The sequence below is a fragment of the Microtus oregoni genome, unplaced genomic scaffold, assembly GCF_018167655.1.
Source record: "Microtus oregoni isolate MIOR12 unplaced genomic scaffold, Mior012 000079F_000, whole genome shotgun sequence".
Taxonomy (NCBI): Eukaryota; Metazoa; Chordata; class Mammalia; order Rodentia; family Cricetidae; genus Microtus; species Microtus oregoni.
Window position 1 is genome coordinate 2007699 of NW_024544152.1, and position 10298 is coordinate 2017996.

At 36.3% G+C, this 10298-nt stretch overlaps 1 pseudogene; it reads right to left on the reverse strand.

The window, feature by feature from the left end:
• Positions 1–3930: 3930 nt before the first annotated feature.
• LOC121441533 lies at positions 3931–6994 on the reverse strand (annotated as a pseudogene).
• Between the last annotated feature and the right edge of the window lie 3304 nt (positions 6995–10298).

The following is a 10298-nucleotide window of genomic DNA, read 5'->3' on the forward strand; positions in this document are numbered from 1 at the left end:
TTTAACTATATGAAAGTATGTTGCATTTGTTTAACAATGTAAGGATATGTATTTAATTATGTAAAAATGTGTTGTGTTTGTTTCTCCTTGCCTGCCTAAGGCACATGATTGTTCTAATAAAGAGCTGAATGGCCAATAACTAGGCAGAGAAAGGATAGGTAGGGTTGGCTGGGAGAGAGAATAAATAGAAGAAGAGATCTATGATGAAGAGGAGCAAGAGAAAGAGGAGAGAACTAGGGAGATGCCTAGGGCTGTAAGCCGGACAGTGGCTACCAGTCTGCCAGACATAAGAAGTGAAAGTAAGATATACAGAAGGAAAGAAAAATAAAGCTCTGAAGCAAAGGGTAGATAAAGCAAAACAGGATAATTTAAATTAGTGAAGCTGGCTAGAAACAGGCCAAAGTTGAGGATAGGATTTTAATAATTTTGGTTCATCTTTAGGGTTGCTTTAGATTGTAGAAATTTTAGAATGTAGGGATTTTGCTCTTTTGAAACATCAAAATTTATTATGAGGTATTCAGTGCCACATCTTTGGGATTACTGTTGCCACTAGCCTTAAAATTTATGAGAAACGTGCTATGCTAAGGTAGATTTTCCTTCTGAAAATCACTAGATTTGGTTTAGAATTATTCTTGGAACAGATCATGTCATATAGGTAGGTGACATTGTGTTAGCCCTGTGAGAAGGTTGGATGGGCCTTATTATAGCCATTAACCTCATTGTTGTGCTGTGTTCCTTGTAGTATAGTATAATTTGTCTTGGAAAGCCATCTCATTTTTTTTTTCAGAAAATCTTTGGGCATGCTTATCTAGTAATACATCTCTCTCATTTTCTGTTTTAATTATTTTTACTATAATTTGACAGGATCTTTAATAATAAAGGGTTCTAAACTGTCTATGCTCCATTCTGTATATTCTCTGTTGTGCATTCTTAGACTACAAATTTCAGGCTCCATCGAAACATATATGAGAAAATTTACTCAAAGTAGATAGAGAATAAATATTTATTGCAGATATGGAGAAAATCTTGAATTTTTCAATAGTAAGTGTCCATGCATAAAATATACAGTATATTCAAATGAAAATACTTCAATGGAATGTAGGGATAAGTCCCGCCCCTTAGGTGGCATGTTCGCCTCGGGCTAATGTTGGCCTATAAATTTGGCAAGCGTGCTCCCAGCTGTCTCTTTCTGCTTTCCTGGTCTCCGCGGGAACGGTGGATCTATAAGTCTATTTCGCCATTAAAGCTATATATATTTTTACAATCTGTCTGCATTCGTTTACGCCGTTACAATGGAAGTTTTTCATAAAGGGATAAAAGTTGCAAGATAGAGCAGATACTCAGAAATAGAAACACCAGTGCTATCAACAATATTTAGTCCAGATAGTTAGAAGGGTGGAATGTTTTTCACAATATATAAGCAGACAGAGGGGAAATGGAAACCTCAGAGAGAAGAATAGTGCACTTAAGATGGACAGGTGAGGTGATATAGCTTGACAGGAAAGAAGGAGATAAATTATAGCTTTCTCTCTCTCTCTCTCTCTCTCTCTCTCTCTCTCTCTCTCTCTCCAAACTTCGCCAGTTACTATTTGAGCTGATGTACATCATCTATACATATAAGCATTCACAAACAGAGTATAAGAGGGAAAGCATATTGCTATTGACCAAGCAGAATTTTTCCAATATTAGAGCTACCAGGTTAGGTTTCTGATAGAAGAATTACTGTATTTCTTTCCTCTAGCTTATCCTTTGAGTGACTACATTTTTACTGTAATTTTCTGAAAGCAATGCATCATTTAGACACAATCATTTTTCCTCATAGTTAAAAACATTTTCAACTCTACAAAGTTCATTAGCTCAACTACTGCGTTTCCTGTGTAGTTTTTACAGGTAATATGCTAACAGATTCAGTATAATGTTTTTGAGAAATCATTTCTGTTTTCTATCATCACTTATTTTTTAATCATAGTTTTTGTACAAAGTTCTCTTTACTTTCAGTATATGTGTTTGACAAATAACTTCTATTTTCTAACAACATTTCTTTTATAATCTTAGCTTACTTTGTATACAGTGATCTCTTTACCTTCAGTCTCTTTTTTCTGATGGCATCAGGATTCATCATGATGTAAGTGATTTAACATTTTAATAATTGACTAAATGTCTCACTGATCAGTGTACAATATGCTACTTCATTTATTCACTGTCGCCCTTAATGTTTGTGCTGCTGGGGTTATATGTAGGGAGTGGTCTCCTGTGCCCATATGTTGTAGAGTACTTCCCAATTTCTCTTCTATCAGCTTCATTGTGTTCAGACTGATGTTGAGGTCTTTAATCCATTTGGACTTGAGTTTTGTGCATGGTGATAGATATGATTTATTTTCATTCTTCTACAGGTTGACAAACAGTTCTGCCAGCACCATTTGTTGAAGATGCTCTCTTTCTTCCATGGTATACTTTTAGGTCCACCAACGATAGCCTTTGCTGGAGAGGATGTGGAGTGAGGGGTACACTCATCTATTGCTGGTGGGAATGCAAACTTGTGCAACCACTATGGAAAGCAGTGTGGCGGTTTCTCAGGAAATTTAGGGTAAACATACCCCAGGACCCAGCAATACCACTCTTGGGAATATACCCAAGAGATGCCCTATCATACGACAAAAGTATATGCTCAACTATGTTCATAGCAGCATTGTTTGTAATAGCCAGAACCTGGAAACAACCTAGATGCCCTTCAATGGAAGAATGGATGCAGAAAGTATGGAATATATGCATATTAGTGTACTACTTAGCAGTAAAAAACAATGACTGCTTGAATTTTGCATGCAAATGGATGGAAATAGAAAACACTATCCTGAGTGAGGTAAGCCAGACCCAAAAAGAGGAACATGGGATGTACTCACTCATAATGGGTTTTTAGCCATAAATAAAGGACATTGCGCCTATAATTCGTGATCCTAGAGAAGCTAAATAAGAAGGTGAACCCAAAGAAAAACATATAGTTATCCTCCTGGATATTAACCTTCATCAGGCGATGAAAGGAGACACAGACAAAGACCCACATTGGAGCACCAGACTGAAATGCCAAGGCCCCAATGAGGAGCAGAAGGAGAGAGAGCACGAGCAAGGAACTCAGGACCGAGAGGTGTGCACCACACACTGAGACAATGGGGATGGTCTACCAGGAACTCACCAAGGTCAGCTGGACTGGGTCTAAAAAAAACCTGGGATAAAACCGGACTCGCTGAACATAGCGGGCTATGAGGGCTGCTGAGAAGTCAAAAACAGTGGCACTGGGTTTTGATCCTACTGCACGTACTGGCTTTGTGGGAGCCTAGGCTGTTTGGATGCTCAACTTACTAGACCTGGATGGAGGTGGGAGATCCTTGGACTTCCCACAAGACAGGGAACCCTGACTGCTCTTTGGGCTGATGAGGGAGTGGGAATTGATTGGGGGAGGGGGAGGGAAATGGGAGGCGGTGGCGGGGAGGAGGCAGAAATCTATAATAAATAAATAAATAAATAAATAAATAAATAAATAAATAAAATGCTACTTCAAGTTCTTTGCCTTTTACCCGCTCTTTCCATCCTCATCCCTTCTGTATTAAATGATCACCGATAATTATTCATTACTCAGATCAAGTACTCTCTATTTTGTGCATCCCTGCTCAGCTCGACAGCAAGAACAATTCCTTTTTATACATTTCTGTGGAGTTTCTGTCTTATTAAAATATACCCTTCATATTTCTGTCTGTCTTCTTCAGTTTGTAAAACCCTTCAAATCAAACTACATTTTCATTTTACTATTCCATCATGATATATTTATTTGCTTCAGCTAGCTAAGAGCCTGTTTCTGTCATCTCAAGAATTCTCCATACCCACAGTCATGTTCCACTGCAGGCCTTTCCAAAGGTTATGAAGATCTGAGTGTTTTCATGTGAAAGAAGATCCCATTGTCCCATGCCCAGCTTGTGAGGGTAAATCTTGGTATCTGTACTTTGTAAAGTAATCCTTGGCAGACACCACCAGACCCCTGTCTTTGCAGCTGCCATAGTACATCATCTCTATGATGTCAACTGTTTATTGCTTGTCTTCCATGGCCCAGTTTATCTTGTTATTATTACTAGTACCCAAAACAATCGTGATATGTTGGTTTTGGAAGAAAACCATGACCGCACATGGGTTGTATTGCATTGGAAATATAGCAGAGCTATAGAGAAACAGAGCTATGTGAGAAAAACTAAACTGAATGCTGGGAGCAAGAAGGCAGAGTCATTGAGATGCCATGGATCCCCCAAGAGGGGAAAGACGTTAGCTGCCAGTCAAAACCTTGCCAGAAGGCCACAAGCCTCATGGTAAAATATAAAAGAATGAAAATGGGTTAATTCTAGATGTAAGAGCTCGTTAGCAATACACTTAAGCTATTGAATGACTGGGATGATGCATATTAATATATTATCTTTGACTGAGCATTAGTTTACTAAATAATCACCTGACATTTTCTGTTTGGAATAAGATGACATAGTAAATGGCAAGGCATAATCATTACAAGATGTATTTTTTTGGTATATAAAGCACTGTATAATTTAAGAGAAATGATCTACTCATACTGATAGCATGATAAAAGCAAGAAAAATGCATTAACAGGTGGATATGGTTATGAGCCAGTAAGACTATGTTTATAAAACTATAAGACAGTACATATTCAGTCAACTAGTTATAATATGGCCATCATGATTAACGATAGTTTCTTTTTTCATTTTCATGTGTGTGTGTGTGTGTATTTATGTGTGTGTTTTGATGTGTGGTGCATATGTGTAAGAGTGTATGTGTTTGGGTGTATAGCTCTATGTGGATCATAGAAATAATTAATGCCAAAAATCCTGCTGAGTTTCTCTCCTTTCTGATTTTTAAGGCACAATCTGTCAATCAAATTCAGAAATCAGATATATGGCTAGACTCTCTAGTCTGCTTGTTCTGGGGACACCTGTCATTCTCTTCCCCAGCTAAAATTACAGACATTTCATAACTTCTACTTGGAATTTACTTGGGATTTGGAGGTCTGAACAATGGTCCTCAAACCTCCACAAGAAGCACTTAGGCTACTGACTGAACTAATTGCCACTTTAGATACAAAAATTTAAAATGTAAGTTTTTTATGCAGAAAGTAGTAATTATAATATATGTAGATCTTTATATCTGTCATATCATGCTCTTTAGTTCAACTAGTTATGATTAAATTATTAAGCAACAGACAAAAGGACATATGCAAATATGATGTGTTTATGAGGCAAAACTATGAGGATTTAATATAATGTACCAGAAAAATAGTCATCTAAGTTCACATAATCTTATATCATGCAAAGTGACTTGCTTATAATGTATCCCACTGTTTTTCCATGTGTTTTATTATATATTATGGATAATTTATCTTTCTTACAGTGTTACAGAACTCTCCAATGTGACTGAAAAATCCTCATAGTAATGACTGTCTTTCTTATAAACTGAAGAATAATTTATCTTAACAAATCCACAGAAGCTCTCTTATATCAGAGTTGAAATATGGACCTTCAAAGAGTCAGTGAACTTTACTGTCTTATCATGTATTTTGAGAAAATGTATTCCTGGCCAGTCCCTTAATAACTAAATATATTCTATCAAGGAAAATAGAATATAATAATAAGTATACTATATATTAAGTCTCTCTTTTGATAAGAATTCCAAAGCACTAAACTCATCTTGGCTATGAATCAGTCTTGAGTGGTAGAGCATGAAATGTAGACTAGAAGAATCATTCAACAAGATTAAGGACTACTACTGTCAGAGATGTAGGGGGAAATTACAGAAATCTAAGGTCCCAGGACAGGAAAACACAGAAATTACAGTATTTTGTCTGAAAAAGTAATAAAAACACAGACTATATAACAAGGTATGGTCACAACACATGAATAATGAAGAGAATTTTATTATTTCAAAAATGGTATATGTTCAAATTGATAGAATATAATGATCTAAACCATTAGTATAATCAACATCTACAAGCTAATATTGTTAAATATTAATTAAATAAGTTAAATGATACTTAATATTTTAAGTTACAGCAAATCATTTTAGAATCACATGACAGACAGGTAACAAGATAATTAGTATGAATCATTATGTCCTTTCACTAAAGACATCATTACAACAAACTAGTAGAAGTCACCTTCAACCAAAAATAAACATTTCCTTGATACCTCAAAGAATACCGTATCCAGCCAGATTTGATGTGGGATTTCCCTCTCTGTATTGTGGCTACTATTAATGAATAAAGAAACTTCTTTGGACCAATAGCAAGGCAGAACTTAGGTAGGCAGGGAAAGTTAGGCTGAATTCTGGGAGAAAGAAGGGCTGAGTCAGAGATGCCATGAAGCCATCAAAGACAGATGCTGGGTATTTTACCTGGTAAGTGACAGCCAAGTGGCAATATATAGATTAATAGAAATGGGTTTAATTAATATGTAAGAGTTAGCTAATAAGAAACTAAAGCTAATGGGCCAAGAAGTTATTTTAAATAATACAGTTTCTGTGTGGTTATTTCGGGGCTTAGCAGCTTGGAACCAACAAGTTGCCACTTGCAACAGATTGGTGCCCATGTAGCCAACTAAAATCACTTAAAACCTGATAGAGTTTGAAAAAGAATTCTGGACACAAAAATACAGAGTTTAACACAGCTTCTTGCAGTTTGCTGGCAGCGTACAGCAGCTCCTTTAAGAGAGAATTTCCTGATTCAAGAGTAGCAAAAGAAAAAAAAAAGCCATGCTGTTTTTGAAGTGCCAGTTTTCTGGGCTTTGCTGCCAGTGCAAACTCTGACTCTTTCAGAAAGTGGGTCTGGCTACAGAGGATTTGAGTGGGAATTGTGAGCAGACTGCTGCAGCTTGATTAATGGCGACATGGACTGGCTATGTGCCTGGAAGTGGGGCAGTGTATACAGCTCAGGGGCAAGTGGCTCCACCATGCTGAACTGGGCATGGCAAGCAGACACTGTTGTATTTCCCCTAGTAATAGTGCAGGCTGAAGATCAATGCTCCAATGGTACAGAAGAAATTTGGGTGACTGTCCAGGCAGTGAGATGTCTCTGTCAATTCTAGAGTTTTGGAAGTTGCCTACAATGAACTTATTATTTACTTAGGTAATATTATATCCTTCTGGAGTGTTTGATGGCATTGAAGAATTTATAGTTATAGTTTCCCTTAGTTATGATAAAATATAAATAGATATAAATATTGTAACTGTAATTCTTATTTGATACCATTTTTGTTATATGAAATTTACTAGGTTAAAGTAAAATCTTTACTTTTTATTTTAACTGAAAAGGGGAGGGAGTCCCCTCTGTGTACTGTGATTACCATTAATCAGTTAGGCAGGAGCCGGGCGATGGTGGCACACGCTTTTAATCCCAGCAGTCGGAAGGCAGAGGCAGGTGGATCTCTGTGAGTTCGAGACAAGCCTGGTCTACAGAGCTAGTTCCAGGACAGGCTCCAAAGCCACAGAGAAACCCTGTCTCGAAAATCAAAAAAAAAAAAAAAAAAAAAAAAAGAGGTAGGCAGGGAAAGCTAGGCTGAATGTTGGCAGAAAGAAAGACAGAGTCAGAGATGACATGGAGCTTCCAAAGACAGACACTGGGAATTTCACCAGGTAAGCCACAGCCACATGGTGATATGCAGAAGTATAGAATTAGGTTAAATTAATATGTAAGAGTTAGCCAATAAGAAGCTAGAACTAATGGGCCAAGCAGTGATTTAAATAATACTGTTTCTGTGTGATTATTTCAAGGCTAGGTGGATGGGAATCAATAAATGGTACCCTCCTTCCAGATCATTTAGTTATTCACCCTGTGTTCTTTATTGGAAGCCAAGTATTTAAAAATTAAGCAATATCTAACTACAATAGCTTTTCCTTGAAGAGGTTAACTAGGCCAATGACATGGTGTAGTATCTGAATGCAGTAGGTTTCCATACCTTTTTTGGATTAATGACAGTGAACCCAGTTTCCTTATGTCTAAATGGAATTAAATCAAACATATATATTACAAAGTATATGAACATTTACTTCTATACTGTCTGATATAGAAAAGTAGTACACATTAACATTCCTATTCAATTTCTTCACTAGAATTATTATCATATATTTGATACTTTATGGTCTAGTAATTTAGATAGATGTAGTCATCTATAAGTGTCTAAGAAATTTTTATGAAATCATACTTACTTTACAATTCAGTCCTGTTGTAAATGAAAAATAGAAAATCATTTGCTACTTTGAGAAATGTATTTAGCAGATAAAAACATTATGTAAAGAAGTAATGGTGAAATAATCAGGTTGAAGAATTTGCATATTTTTCATAATAAAATTTTTGAGAAATAATAATTATTATTTGATGTTAGAAATTTCATAAGTTTACAAACATGGCAATAATACAGCATTTTTGGAAAATATTTATTGCTCACATCAAATAAATAAAAAACAACTTTTTCTAAATTAAGAGTATTGCATAATTTAATTATTGATAATTCTGAAGATATGCTCAACTAAGTGTTCAAAGCAATATATGGTTTTATTTTCATATTTTCACCCAACATTTATTAGCATAATATATTACAAAACATTTTGATTTGGAAATTCCTCACTTTTATGTTATATGAATAGATGAAAGAAATCAATCCAATTTTAAAACGTGGTATAGACCTAAATAGAGAATTTGCAACAGAAAAATCTCAAATGCCTGAGAAACACTTAAAGAAATGTTCAACAGTCTTAACCAACAGGGAAATACAAATCAAAACGACTTTGAAATTCATCTAACACATGCTATAATGGCTAAAAGAACAAACCCATATGACAGCTCCTGCTGGAGAGGATGTGGCACAAGAACATTTCCTAGTTGTTGATGGAAGTTCAAACTTGTACTTTGGAGATCAATATGGCTGCTTCTCAAAAAAAGAAAAAAAATCACTGGGAATCACTCTATCATAAGACCCATCTATATGACTTTTGGGTATATACCCAAAGAATACTCAATCATTACACAAGGATATTTGCTTAGCTATGTTCATTGCAGAATTATTTGTAATAGCCAGAACCTAGAAACAGCCTAGATGTCTCTCAAGACATGGACAAAGAAAATGTGGTACATTTACACAATAGAGTACCACTCAGATATTAGAAAAAAAATATGTTTTGAAATTTTCAGGCAAATGGATAGAATTAGAAAGAAAATTATCCTGAGTGAGGTAAATCAGACATAGAAAGACAAAGTATTCATAAGTGGATAATAGCTGTAAAACAAAGGAGAACCCTTCTACAAACTATACACCCAGATATACTAGATAACAAGGAGGTTTCTGGGTAATTCCCAGATCTCCCTCAGAAGGAGAAATAGAAGAGATGTTGTATGGAGATAGGAACATGAACAAGCAGGTTGCAGGAGATGAAAGGGGAGATTACTGAAACAGACTACTGGAAAGGCAGAGTATTTTGGGCTCATATGTAAACCTAGCTCAAGTAAATCTACAAAGAGGACCCTAACTTAGACTTCTAACATTAGCACTTAACCTGAACTGGCCATCTCCCACAATCAAGCAAGACTACAAATAGAGGGATTGGGACACCAATACAGCCACATAACTTTTGACCTAATGTTTGTCCTGCTTACAGGATGTGCTGGGGTAGAGGTATATTAGAGATTGAGGGAGTGCCCAACCAATAACCCGACTAGCTTAAAACCCATACCAGGAGGGTAAGTACACCTCTGACACTACCTGGAGCACCAAGACTTACAGGATGGATGACCCAGAGAAGTAGAATAGAACCAAACATGACTGGAGAAAACAAATTGAATGATTCCTATTGATATTCTTCTAGACTCATAGATTGGTGCCTAGTCCAATGGTCACTAGATTGTTTTGAGGCAGCACCTGATGGACATAGTCAAACATTAGGCAGCAACTGATGGACATAGTCAAACATTAGGCCAGGCTTGGAAAATCCTGCTGAAGAGAGAGAGAAGAAGGATAGGAAGAGCCAGAGGGATCAACGAAATCACAAGAAAACCTACAGAATCAACTAGCCTGGACTCATAAGGAATCACAGAGACTGAAATGACAACCACTGAGCCTACATGGATCTGGCTTAGTTTCTCTACATATATGTGACAATTGTACAGCTTAGAGAAACACTTCACTATCAGAACAGGGGCTATATTTGAATTTTTTTAAAAATTGATTTATAGAACTACAGTCTTAAGCTCCTAAACTAAGGCG